Source organism: Gossypium arboreum, chromosome 6 (assembly GCF_025698485.1).
Source record: "Gossypium arboreum isolate Shixiya-1 chromosome 6, ASM2569848v2, whole genome shotgun sequence".
In the NCBI taxonomy this organism is placed as follows: domain Eukaryota; kingdom Viridiplantae; phylum Streptophyta; class Magnoliopsida; order Malvales; family Malvaceae; genus Gossypium; species Gossypium arboreum.
This window is the reverse complement of record NC_069075.1, coordinates 97,874,165-97,887,589: the sequence shown is the minus strand read 5'-3', so window position 1 is coordinate 97,887,589 and position 13,425 is coordinate 97,874,165. Positions and strand designations below refer to the sequence as shown.

At 36.0% G+C, this 13,425-nt stretch overlaps 1 long non-coding RNA gene across 3 annotated transcripts; it reads left to right on the top strand.

The window, feature by feature from the left end:
- Positions 1 to 241: 241 nt before the first annotated feature.
- Positions 242 to 12,843, top strand: LOC108485887 (uncharacterized). Of its 3 annotated transcripts, XR_008284379.1 has the most exons (5): positions 242 to 501; positions 2,187 to 2,292; positions 3,784 to 3,868; positions 11,640 to 11,724; positions 12,578 to 12,843. It is a non-coding gene; the product is annotated as an uncharacterized LOC108485887 (long non-coding RNA). The 3 variants fall into 3 exon arrangements; XR_001871375.2 differs by lacking the exons at positions 11,640 to 11,724; positions 12,578 to 12,843 and adding an exon at positions 4,723 to 5,008 and having other exon boundaries at positions 2,187 to 2,297; XR_001871374.2 differs by lacking the exons at positions 11,640 to 11,724; positions 12,578 to 12,843 and adding an exon at positions 4,723 to 5,008 and having other exon boundaries at positions 243 to 501.
- The last annotated feature ends 582 nt before the right edge of the window (positions 12,844 to 13,425 follow it).

The following is a 13,425-nucleotide window of genomic DNA, read 5'->3' as shown; positions in this document are numbered from 1 at the left end:
CGTAAATATTTTATTTAATATTTATAGATTTTTATTATATGTGAATTAAATTTTTCGTTATGTAATTTTGAATAAAGAGTGTTTAATTAAAATAAAGGAACTAAATCAAATAAGTGATAGAAGTAAAAATTAATACTAAATTATAAGGTGAATCTCTATTGAAGGACTTATTAAATAAATAGACCATTATTTTTATAGATTTTGATAGTGGATGTTTATGAGGATAACTATTATATGTAAGAGAAAGAAATTTAAAAAAAAAAGAGGACAGTCTTTTTCAACCTAGATGATTTTTTTTCGAAAGAGAGGACACTTAAAAAAAATCTGCTTGTTTTTCTGGCTACAATTCGATTAGAGAGGGAGAAGAGAATTGTTGCATGCTAAATTTTGAGCTCATTTAAGAGCTGATTTTCCTCAAGAAACTTGCAAAAAGGGGAAGGAGAAGGTAGCAGCAAGAGGGGAAAAGATTTTACTCAAGGTTATGCTCGACTTCGAGTTTTTGTGAGTCCTCTATACATTTTTCTTTCTTGATTGCTTTGTTACACTTTCATGCTGGTATGAATGTATAAATCCAAGGAAAATTTTTATGGAATGCATGTTATCGAGGGAGCTACTTATGCATGCAGTTTTTCTTTAAGTAGGCTATTAAGTTTCTTCGCCAGAAAAAGGTGGTTCGGTTGGTGGTGATCTATGCTATCCAAAGTCTTTTTTTTTTTTATGAATGTTGTTCAATTGAGCATAAATAAATGAGGTCTGAATAATGGAAATTAAGTGGTTTAAATGTCAGTTTATAATGTCCATAAACGATGTGAATCTATGATGTTTGGAATTTGTAATTTAAGGTGTTTAAATGCTGCCATTTACAAAGTTTGTAGGCTATAATCTGGGACGGTTAAATGATGCCAATCATGATGTTGGGAGGTAAAGATTGAAGGTGTCCAAAGGCCATAACTTTAGTTTATCTAAATGAGCTTGAAATTTATTTAATACATGATATTATGAGTGTTTGCTGCTATCTAGAGCAAGATAAAAAAATTTAATTGTAAAATTGTTTATTCATGCCCTCTTTTGTGGATTCATTATTACTATCCATGTAAGAGTAATTAACTACTGACCAATTTAAAGAGAAATTAAAAGTGATTGGCAAGTAAAAATTTTAATTATGTTCGCTGCATTTTTGTTGCCTGAGCCAGGCCTTGACTATGTGAGAATTGAAGTAAATTTAATAAAACTTCCCAAACTAATGAAGAAGGACCGAATTTGAAGAGGTAGTGAAAATTGTGGAGAATTGAATATGTTTAAATTTGTTGAGTAGTTGAACTGCTATAGGTTGAAATATGGAGAAATTATTAGAGGTTAAAGGCCAATTTTGGACACTGTCTGAATTCTAGATTGCAGTATTTAATTTCAATGTTTAAAGACTTGTAAACTTGCTGGAAATTTGGAGTGGTAGATGTTGTATTTTATGTTGCTGAATGCTGAAATTTGAGGCATTTAAATGCTACAAATTATGAGGTTTGGAAGTTTGGAAACTGAGGTAATTAGATGCTGCAATTTACCATGTCTGAAAGCTAAAATTTGAGGTGCCAATTATATGCTGTAACTATTAATGCCTTAGGTTGAAATTAAAAAAATGTAATAGCTACAATTATGATGTTTTGATGCTATAATTAGACTAAATATTAATGTCGTAAGCTGAAATTAAAAAAGGTAGTAGCTATAATTGAGATGTTATGTTGTTGCATCTAGATTAAAATGTAAGTAATTATGTTGTCTTAAACATTATCTGAAGGGGATTAATTATCGTATATTAAACTATCTTTACAATGAAATTGCGATATCTTAATGCTACAAGTTGAAAGGAGTTTATAGCTATAAATTATTGTGCTTTGGTGTTGTGATTAAAAATGTATAACTTTGGGTTTGATATTAATTATGTGTCGTTATTACATAAATTGAGTTTAATTGCATGTCCAAAGTTGGATAATTCCATGTAATTTGGTTGGACTAAAATTTATACCTTAATTGAGTTTAAATTTATGTCTCAAGCTAGTAAATTTCATTTTACATGTTTGGAATTAATATATGCAATAATCGAAGTTTAGTTGTGATCCAAAATTGGACAACTTCATATTATTCGGTTGGACCAAATAAACGATTTGGTTTAAATTTGGTTGCTATTCAAGTGCTACAGTTTTTCATGTTATTCACTGGTGGGGTGAAGTACACTGTAACGACCTGGATTTCTCAAAAAGAAAGGAAAGACAAAGCCGTGGACGAATGGCTCGGAATGTATGGTTTGTGTTCTAAATTTGAATTACTTCATTTGTTGCATTTATGAGTTGTATTGCAAGGTAAGATCTTAAGAAGAGCTGAAAATGATTAAAAAGGGGCTGAATTGTTTTGATATAGAATGGTTGCTTACAATGAGGACTAAATTGAATAATTGTGGAAATATTGTATATTGATATAAGTATGAAATATGATCTATTCTGAAATGTGGGATTTTTTATGTATATGTATTGATGGATAATAGATGAATTAATGGTATTAATTTGGAAAATTGTTTATAAAGCGATTGAAACATAGATGAATAAAAGATACCGTAATTAAATCTAGAAATATGAATCTATTATGTAATGATTAAATTATTTCAATTGTAATATCAAGAGATGTATATGGTACAAATATAACAGATTGATCTATAAGAAGTAAATCGAATCGTATTCTTAGTTGATGTATTATGACATGTAACTTTCCATACTAAATTGTATTTATTCATGTTGTTAAGTTAGGCATACATAAATTATAATTTATTCAAATATTAGATATAGAAATACCACTGAGTTATACTGTAACATCTCGAATTAGGGCCTAGTCAGAATAGTGGTTTCGAGACCACAAATTTGACGTAAAATTATTTGTTTTATGATTATTTTGAGGTCTAGGACCTGAAAGCATGCAAGTGTGAAAGTTTCATGAAGAAAATTCTAGGTGTAAGGTGTCCAATTGAAATTTAGGGACTAAATCAAATAAATTGCAAAATTGTGTTCTAGAAGCAATTTGTATGAAATTGCTTTGGATTATTAATTAGGAGGTCTTAAATAGAAATTTTCCCAAATTCTACGTTTTTGGACAAAAATGGGCATGGATAAAAAATTTTGAAAGTTTAGTAAGGAAGTGCATTTTGGTCATTTAGTAATAAATGAATTAAAAAGGGAAAATCAAAGCAAAAATTTGCTCATCTTCAACCCTTGGTTGCCGAATTTTGTGGAGAACCATAGTTAGGGTTTTCAAACTTTTCAAGCTTCGAAGTAAGTGACTCCTAGCCCGTTTTTAACGTTCTTTATATTTTTGAGATCCTTGTAACATACTCTATCCATTTCTACCCATTTTTTAAGCTAGGGTACATTGAAAATTTGAACCATGCATGAGATGATTATTCTTTGATGATTTATGGAGGATTATGAAAGTTAGATGTTAGATGAACATCTTTTGATAGGTGATTATTTCATGAAAACACCTCAAAGGGACCTATTTGTAAAAGGTATAAAATGTGTTGTAGAAATGTGAAATAGAGGACAATATGGGCTGGTATGATCTTAGAATAGATTCGGCTAGGCTTGGGTAACCAAGAAAATACATGCATTTTGTTTTACGAGCGTTAGGACTAAATTGTAAAAATGTGAAAGGTTAGGGTAAAATGGTCATTTTGCTAAGAGTGAATTTTTTGGGTTGAATTTGAATAATGTGATTGAATAATAATTTATTTTGTTTATATAGACCCCGAGAGACCAATTCTGGAGGTTGACCATGGAAAATAAAAGGTTTCGGAATAACCGAAATCCAAATCCGAAATATCTTCCAAGTAAGTTCGTGTAACTCGAATGTATACTTTTAATATTTAAAATGTATGCTCTTTGATGTTATGAAAATTTGATATTCATGGTATAGTAATTCATGTTATATGAATGTAATGATGAAAAGAGGACCAAAAGTCCCGATTGAATGAAAAAGATGTTCGATGGATTACCCTAAAAAGGAATTGACGATAAAAAAAAGGATCTAGCCCGGACGGGTGTTCTTTAGGTGATCTAGCCTCCCGAAGAATATGAGTTTAAATGGATTTAGCCAGGACAGGTAATCCGACCTAGGATTAGAATTTAACCTGGACTGGTAATTCAGATTCGAGCTTATTAGAGTAATTGTCGTTGCAGGGAATTTAGCTTAGACTGGTAATCCTGACATTGCTCTATGAGTGTATATTACGGGGGATTTAGCCTGGACTGGTAATCTCGACATTGCTCTATGAGTCTATACTACGAGGGATTTAGCCTGGACTGATAATCCCGCCGTAAGGATTGAGGTTCACCGGAGTGCATTCGTTGAAAAGGTCACTAACATGAATTGACGATAAATGAGTTAGTATGCTATAAGTGTATTATGGAATATCTATTGAGAATCTGAGAAATTCAACGAGATTAATATGAGAAATGGAATTGGAATGCTTGTAATGATGAGCTCATCTAAGACTATTATTGTCATGTATTGTTGTGTGACTAACTTGATGTTTGGGTGCATGTGATAGGAAAAATATTCTTTTCTTGATGGATTGGTAAATTATGTAGTTGTATGTTAGAATAACCGGTAAGTTTACTTTCTCGTTATATGAACTTACTAAGCATGTTAATGCTTACCCCGTGTTATTTTCCCTGTCTTTAGAGCTTGTGGACTCATAAAGATTGGAAGATGATTAGAGTATTGGTCACACTATCGACAAGTCTTGCTTCGGTATAAAGAACTTTTATTTTCTTATAATGGCATGTATAGGGTTTTTGATCATTTTGTCATATATGTCATTTGGCTAGCCAAAGAAATGGTTTATGAAGATATGCTAATTCATTTTGTATATGTCCATGAGATGTGGCTCATATTGATAGAAGTTGTAACCTTACTAGATATACATGTTTAAGTTTAAATGTTTCATGTGATGTGATTTTATGGTTTAGCATGAATGGTATGGGGTTATAATATGGCCTAAGTATAAAACATGTAATGTGATAATGTTACTCCTTAATACAAAAAAGTGTAACTTAGCATGTGCTAAACAAATGAGATCAGACTAACATGCAATAAACTCTACCCAAGTGGTTTAAGGATATGTTTAGACCATGTTAGATACCATTGAAATTAATAAGTGTGTATGGATGTTAGATAATGACGAAAGGCTTGGAAGATAGCCTTCAAATGGTCCACATGGGTAGACACACAGCCATGTGTCTAGGCCATGTGTGACACACGGTCTATCCCCATGGGCGTGTTATCCGGTCGTGGGTCTCCTGTACCTTGAAATTTCAAGTCAATATGCATGGTAGTAAACATACGGGCAGAGACACGACCGTGTGTCTCAACCGTGTGGAGGACACAGCCTCTGGCCATGGGCGTGTGCCTTGGCCGTGTACATCTAAATGGTTGCTGACGTCATAAATGGAATGTCAAGGTTTTTGGACACAATCAATGACACGAGCGTGTTCATGGCCGTGTGAGGGACATGGGTTAGGAACACGGGCATGTGCTAGGCCGTGTGAAAACCCTTGTAGGTTCGAAATGAAAAATAAATCCATACGGGTAAGGTACACGATTATGTCTTTAGTACACGGGCGTGTACCTTGCCTCTACATGGGTGTGTGAGGCTTAAAGCATGAAATTTTCCTAAGTTTTCCTCAAGTTCTCGGTTTAGTCCCAAACCATTTTTAATGTCTGTTTCCGTCCTCGTAGACCCATATTAAGGACATTGTGAATATGTTTGATGGTTTTTGATTTGGAACAAAATTTTATGACACGGTTTTACTAGAATAGTTGTGAAATTGTACGGTAACATCTCGAACCTTTTCCTGATCTTTGGCATGGGTATGGGGTGTTACATTTAGTGGTATTAGAGCTACGGTTTAGTCGATTCTTGGACTAACGTAGCATGTATCGAGTCTCGCTATACATGCCATTATACATGTTATGATAGTGTGACCTCTCCTAACCATTTCAATTGTATTTGTATATAGCAATGTCTTCCAATCAAGCTCAAGATGAGTCCGAGGGAGCCGAAAGCCATGCTCCAGCTTCCGTACAGCAAGTTACCTCTAGTAGTGGTAGAAGGCCCATGTCTGAGGGCCAGAAAGAGGCAAGAGCCGCGCTTTTTGAGATGATGGATGAGTGGTTCGGTGATTACCTGAGAAACCACCCCGATATACCACGACCTCCTCCGCCCCTTGCTCGATCTGAAGAAGAATTGCCACAAGGTATGGAACTCATGAGAATTGGTAAAACCCCAGTGGATAAACTTAGGAAATACAAGGCTGAAGAGTTTAGGGTCACGATTGATGACGATCCGGAACATGCTGAGTTCTAACTTGAGAATACCACACGAGTTCTCGACGAGTTGTTATGTACCCTTGCAAAATACCTAAAGTGCACGATATCTTTATTGAAGGACACCGTATATCACTGGTGGAAGAGTATATCTTCAGTGACACCGAGAGAGATTATTACATGGGAATTATTTCAAGCGGAATTTAAGAAGAAGTATATTAGTCAAATTTTTTTAGATCAGAAGTGAAAGGAGTTCCTAGAACTCAAATAAGGAAATAGAACCGTGCTAGAATACGAAAGAGAATTTGTAAGACTAAGTCAATATACAAAGAAGTGGGTCTAGACAGAGGCAGAAATGTGCAAGTGCTTCGAAGAAGGTATGAATGAGGAAATTAAACTATTAATTGGGATTCTTGAGATAAAGGAATTGTCTATGTTAGTCGATCGAGCCAAGAAGGCCGAATAGCTAAATAACAAAAGAAAGTAAGCAAAGAGAGAAGCTCGAGTTTTGAATAAGAGATCTAGGGGTAAGACGCACTTGTTTCCCACAAAGAAATCGAAAAGTCATCAGGAACGCTTCACTGCATCGGTAGGATATTTGGGTAGAGCAAGAAGCTCTAAGCTTCACAACTCGAAGTCTTCTTCTCCCATGCCAACTAGTGTGGGAAGTGTGGGAGATCAAAAGCTGAGGTGTAACAGTTGCAATAAATTCCACTTCAGAGAGTGCCGGACAAGGAGCGGAGCATGCTATAAATATGGTTCTTTTGACCACTTTCTTAGGGACTGTCCGAAACGAGATGATAGAGAGGTTTCGCCAGCACCGAAATCGATTGCTCCTATCTCCTGAGGTAGACCTCCATGACATCCCAGAAGTGCTAGCGGTAGTCAAATTGTTGCAAAGGATTCTACTGCAAAATCAGAGGCTCGAGCCCCGGTGAAAACTTATGCTATACGCGCTAGAGAGGAAGCCTTTACGGGTACATTTTCTCTTCATAATGTTCATGTCATTGCCTTGATTAACCCGAGATTAACCAATTCATATATTTGCATGAAATTGGTGCTTCGCATGAATATGTTTGTGGAACCTACGAAATTTATGATTAAAGTGTCGAACCCACTGGGCAAGTCAGTGTTAGTTAATAAAGTTTGTAAAAATTGTCCCTTGATGATTCAAGGTCATTGTTTTCCCGCTAACCTTATGCTTTTTCCATTCGATGAGTTCAATGTAATACTTGGCATGGATTGGTTGACTGTTCATGAGGTGGTTGTAAATTGTGGTAGCAAGAATATTGAATTGAAAAGCCTAGATGGCGAGATTCTCTGGGTTGATTCGAATGAGTTGGATGCACCACTGATTGTGATTACCTCAATGTTAGCTCAAAGGTATATAAGAAAAGGGTACGAAGCTTAGCATGCTTTCGTGATGAATACTAAAGAATCTGGATTGAAGACTAAGTCGGTACCAATAGTTTGTGAATATCTAGACGTATTCCGTGAAGAGTTACCCGGTTACCTCCTATTATAGAAGTGGAGTTTGGTATTGAGCTAGTGCCAGGAACAATGCCTATTTCTAATGCCCCGTAGAAGATGGCCCCGACTAAGTTAAAGGAGTTAAAATCAAGTTGCAAGAATTGACTGACAAAGGTTTCACAAGACTGAGCTCTTCACCTTGGGGTGCTCCTGTATTATTCATGAAAAAGAAAGATGGTTCGATGAGGTTATGTATAAACTACCGACAACTCAACAAGGTAATTGTCAAGAACAAGTATCCTTTGCCAAGGATCGACAACTTGTTTGATCAATTAAAGGGAGCCACCGTGTTTACGAAGATAGATCTTATATCCAGATACTACCAGTTACGAGTTAAAGAGTCGAACGTGCCTAAGACTTTCTTCAGAATGAGGTATGGTCACTACGAGTCCCTTATCATGCCTTTTGGTCTAACAAATGCCCCAGCTGCATTTATGGATTTAATGAATCGTATTTTTCGGCCATACTTAGAGAAGTTTGTTATGGTATTCATAGATGATATTTTGATTTATTCCCGTAGTAAGTTTGAGCATGCCGAACATTTAAGGATTGTTTTACAGACTTTATGAGACAAGCAATTATATGCTAAGTTTAGCAAAAGTGAATTTTGGCTTCGATAGGTCAGATTCCTGGGTCACATTGTGTCGGGTGATGGCATCCAAGTTTGTCCAAATAAGATTTCTACTATTTTCGAGTGGAAGTCGCCAAGGAATGTAACTAAGGTTAGAAACTTCTTGGGCTTAGTCAGTTACTACCGACGCTTTGTAAAAGGATTTTCTATGATTGCAACTCCCTTGACGAGGTTGCTGCAAAAAGATGTTAAGTTTGAATGATTGGAAAAGTGTTAGTAGAGTTTTGAGAAGTTAAAGACATTACTGACCGAAGCTCCAATTTTAGTGCAGCCCGAGCCAGGAAAAGAATTTGTGGTCTATTGTGATGCGTCCTTGAATGGATTGGGTTGCATACTTATGCAAGAGGGCAAGGTGATAGCCTATGCTTCAAGACAATTAAAGCCACACGAGAAAAATTATCCAACACATGACTTGGAGCTAGCTGCCATATTTTTTACCTTGAAGATTTAGAGACACCATTTGTATGGTGAAACTTGCCGTGTATTCACCGATCACAAAAGCTTGAAGTACTTGATGACTCAAAAGGAATTGAATCTGAGACAACAGAGATGGTTAGAATTGATTAAATATTATGAGCTGATAATTGATTATCACTCGGGAAAGGCGAATGTGGTCACCGATGCCTTGAGTAGGAAGTCCTTGTTTACATTGAGGGCTATGAACGCACAATTGGCGTTGTCTAATGATGGTTCAGTTTTGGCAGAGTTAAGAGCCAAACCGACATTTCTCCAAGAAATTTGTGCAGCTCAGAGCAATGATAGTGACTTGCAAGTCAAGAGAGCACAATGTGAGACAGGCATTGAATTAGATTTTCAGATTGGTTCCAATGGTTGCCTGATGTTTTTAGATAAGGTCTGTGTACCCAAAGATAATGAACTCATTCAAAAAATTTTGCAAGAGGCACATGATAGTCGTTTGTCTATTCATCTGAGAAGAACCAAGATGTACAATGACTTTAAGACAACGTACTGGTGGAATGGCATGAAAAGAGATATCTCCAAATTTGTATCAAAATGCTTGATATGTCAACAGGTCAAGGCTGGACACCAAGTACCTTCGGGCTTGTTACAATCTATGATGGTCCCTTAGTGGAAGTGGAATAGGATTACTATGGATTTCGTGACAGGGTTTCCTTTGACATCGAAAAAGAAAGACGCTGTTTGAGTTGTGGTTGATATGCTGACAAAGTCAGCTCACTTTATTCTAGTATGAACTGACTACTCACTTAATAAATTGGCTGACTTGTATATTTTTGAGATTGTTAGAATACACGAGGTGCCATTGTTGATCATCTCAGATAGGGACCTAAGGTTCACTTCAAGATTTTGGAAGAGACTACAAGAGGCTTTGGGTTGAAGGTTGAGCTTTAGCATGGCCTTCCACTCACATACTGATGGTTAGCCTAAGCGGACAATTCAAATCCTTGAGGACATGTTACGGTATTGCATTCTTAAGTTTCAAGGTAGCTGGGAAAAATACTTACCATTGGTGGAGTTCACCTACAACAATAGTTTCAGACGAGTTTGAAAATGGCACCTTATGAGGTACTGTATGGCTGGAAGTGCCGGACTCCATTGTATTGGACAGAACTCAAAGAACATCAGATTCATGGAGTTGACTTAATCAAGGAAACTAAAGAAAAATAAGGTGATACGTGATTGTTTGAAAGCGGCATCGAATAAGCAAAAGTCGTATGCTAATTTGAAGAGAAGAGAGATTGAGTTTCAAGTTGGAGATAAAGTATTCTTGAAAGTGTCTCCATGGAAAAAGATTTTGAGATTTGGCCAGAAAGGCAAATTGAGTCTGCAGTTTATTAGATCATATGAGATTACTGAAAGAGTTGAACCATTAACCTATCGATTAGCCTTACCATCTGAACTAGAAAAGATTCGTGACGTATTCCATGTACCCATGTTGCGAAGATATAGATCAGACCCTTCCTAGATGATTTCACTGGTAGAAGTTGATATTAGACTGGACATGACTTTTGGTGAAGAACCGGTTAGGATTTTGGCTCGAGAAGTCAAATAGTTGAAGAACAAGAATATTGCCTTGGTAAAAGTGTTGTGGCATGGACATGGAGTTGAAGAGGCTACATGGGAGCCCGAGGAGGCCATGATAAGCCAATATTTGAACTTAATTACCGGTGAGACTTTCGAGGACAAGAGTCCTTAAGGTGGGAGAATTGTAACATCCCAAATTAGGGCCTAGTCAGAATAGTGGTTTTGAGACCGCAAATCTGATGTAAAAATATTTGTTTTCTAATTATTTTGAGGTCTAGAACATGAAAGCATGCAAGTGTGAAAGTTTCATGAAGAAAATTCTAGGTGTAAGGTGTCCAATTGAAATTTAGGGACCAAATCAAATAAATTGCAAAACTTGTGTTCTAGAAGCAATTTGTATGAAATTGCTTTGGATAATTAATTAGGAGGTCTTAAATAGCAATTTGCTCAAATTTTGAGTTTTTGGACAAAAATGGGCATGGATAGAAAATTTTGAAAGTTTAGTAAGGAACGACATTTTGGTCATTTAGTAATAAATGAATTAAAAAAGGAAAATCAAAGCAAAAATTTGCTTATCTTTAACCCTTGCCTGCTGAATTTTGTGGAGAACCATAGCTAGGGTTTTCAAACTTTTCAAGCTTGGAAGTAAGTGACTCCTAGCCCGTTTTTAATGTTCTTTATATTTTGAGATCCTCGTAACATACTCTATCCATTTCTTCCCATTTTTTAAGCTAGGGTTTATGTTGAAAATTTGACCCATGCATTATTCTTTGATGATTTATGGAGGATTATGAAAGTTAAATGTTAGATGAACATCTTTTGCTAGGTGATTTTTTCATGAAAACACTTCAAAGGGACCTATTTGTAAAAGAAATAAAATGTGTGGTAGAAACGTGAAATGGAGGATAATATGGGCTGGTATGAGCTTAGAATAGATTCGACTAGGCTTAGGTAACCAAGAAAATACATGCATTTCATTTTATGAGCGTTAGGACTAAATTGTAAAAATGTGAAAGGTTAGGGATAAAATGGTCATTTTGTCCAAGAATGAATTTTTGGGCTGAATTTGAATAATGTGATTGAATAATAATTAATTTTGTTTATATAGACCCCGAAAGATCAATTCTGGAGGTTGACCGTGGAAAACAAAAGGTTTCGGAATAACCGAAATCCAAATTCGAAACATCTTCCAAGTAAGTTCGTGTAACTCGAATGTATACTTTTAATATTTAAAATGTATCCTCTTTGATGTTATGAATATTTGATATTCATGGTATAATAATTCATGTTATATGAATGTAATGTTGAAAAGAGGACTAAAAGTCCCGATTGAATGAAAAGGATGTTCGATGGATTTCCCTAAAATGGAATTGACGGTAAGAAAAAGGATCTAGCACAGACGGCTGTTCCTTAGGTGATCTAGCCTCCCGAAGAATAGAGTTTAAATGGATTTAGCCTGGACGGGTAATTCGAACTAGGATCTGAATTTAGCCTGAACTGGTAATTCAGATCCAAGCTTATTAGAGTAATTGTCGTTGCAGGGGATTTAGCCTGGACTGGTAATCCCGACATTGCTCTATGAGTCTGTACTATGGGGGATTTAGCCTAGAGTGGTAATCCCAATATTGCTCTATGAATCTATACTACGGGGGATTTAGCCTAGACTGGTAATCCCGCCGTAAGGATTGAAGTTTACGGGAGTGCATTCATTAAAAAGGTCACTAACATGAATTGAAGATAAATAAGTTAGTACGCTAAAAGTGTAATATGGAATATCCATCGAGAATTCAAGGAATTCAACAGGATTAATATGAGAAATGGAATTGGAATGCTGGTAATGATGAGCTCATCTAAGACCATTATTGTCCTATATTGTTATGTGACTAACTTGATGTTTGGGTGCATGTGATAGGAAAAATATTCTTTTCTTGATGGATTGGTGAATTTTGTATTTGTATGTTAAAATAATCGGTAAGTTTACTTTCTCGTTATACGAACTTACTAAGCATGTTAATGCTTACCCCGTTTTATTTTCCCTGTCTTTAGAGCTTGTGGACTCATAAAGATTGGAAGATGATTGGAGTATTGGTCACACTATCGACAAGTCTTGCTTCGGTATAAAGAACTTTTATTTTCTTATAATGGCATGTATAGGGTTTTTGATCGTTTTGTTATATATGTCATTTGGTTAGCCAAAGAAATGGTTTATCAAGATATGCTAATTCATTTTGTATATGGGCATGAGATGTGGCTTATATTGATAGAAGTTGTAACCTTACTAGATATACATGTTTAAGTTTAAATGTTTCATATGATGTGATTTTATGGTTTAGCATGAATGGTATGGGGTTATAATATGGCCTAAGTATAAAACGTGTAATGTGATAATGTTACTCCTTAATACAAAAAAAGGGTAACTTAGCATGTGCTAAAAAAATGAGATTAGATTAACATGCAATAAACTTTGCCCAAGTGGTTTAAGGTATGTTTAGACCATGTTAGATACCATTGAAATTAATAAGTGTGTATAGGTGTTAGATGATGACCAATGGCCTGGAAAATAACCTTCAAAAGGTCGACACGGGTAGAAACACGGCCATGTGTCTAGGCCGTGTGTAACACACGACCATGTGTCTAGGCCGTGTGTAACACACGGTCTGCCCTCATGGCCGTGTTGTCCGACCGTAGGTCCCCTGCACCATGAAATTTCAAGTCAGTATGCATGGTAGTAAACACACGGGCAGAGACAAGGCCGTGTGTCTCAGCCATGTGGAAGACAAGGCCTCTGGCCACGGACGTGTGCCTTGGCCATGTGCATCTAAATGGTTGCTGACGTCATAAACAGAATGTCAAGGTCTTTGGATATGGTCGATGACACGGGCGTGTTCATGGCT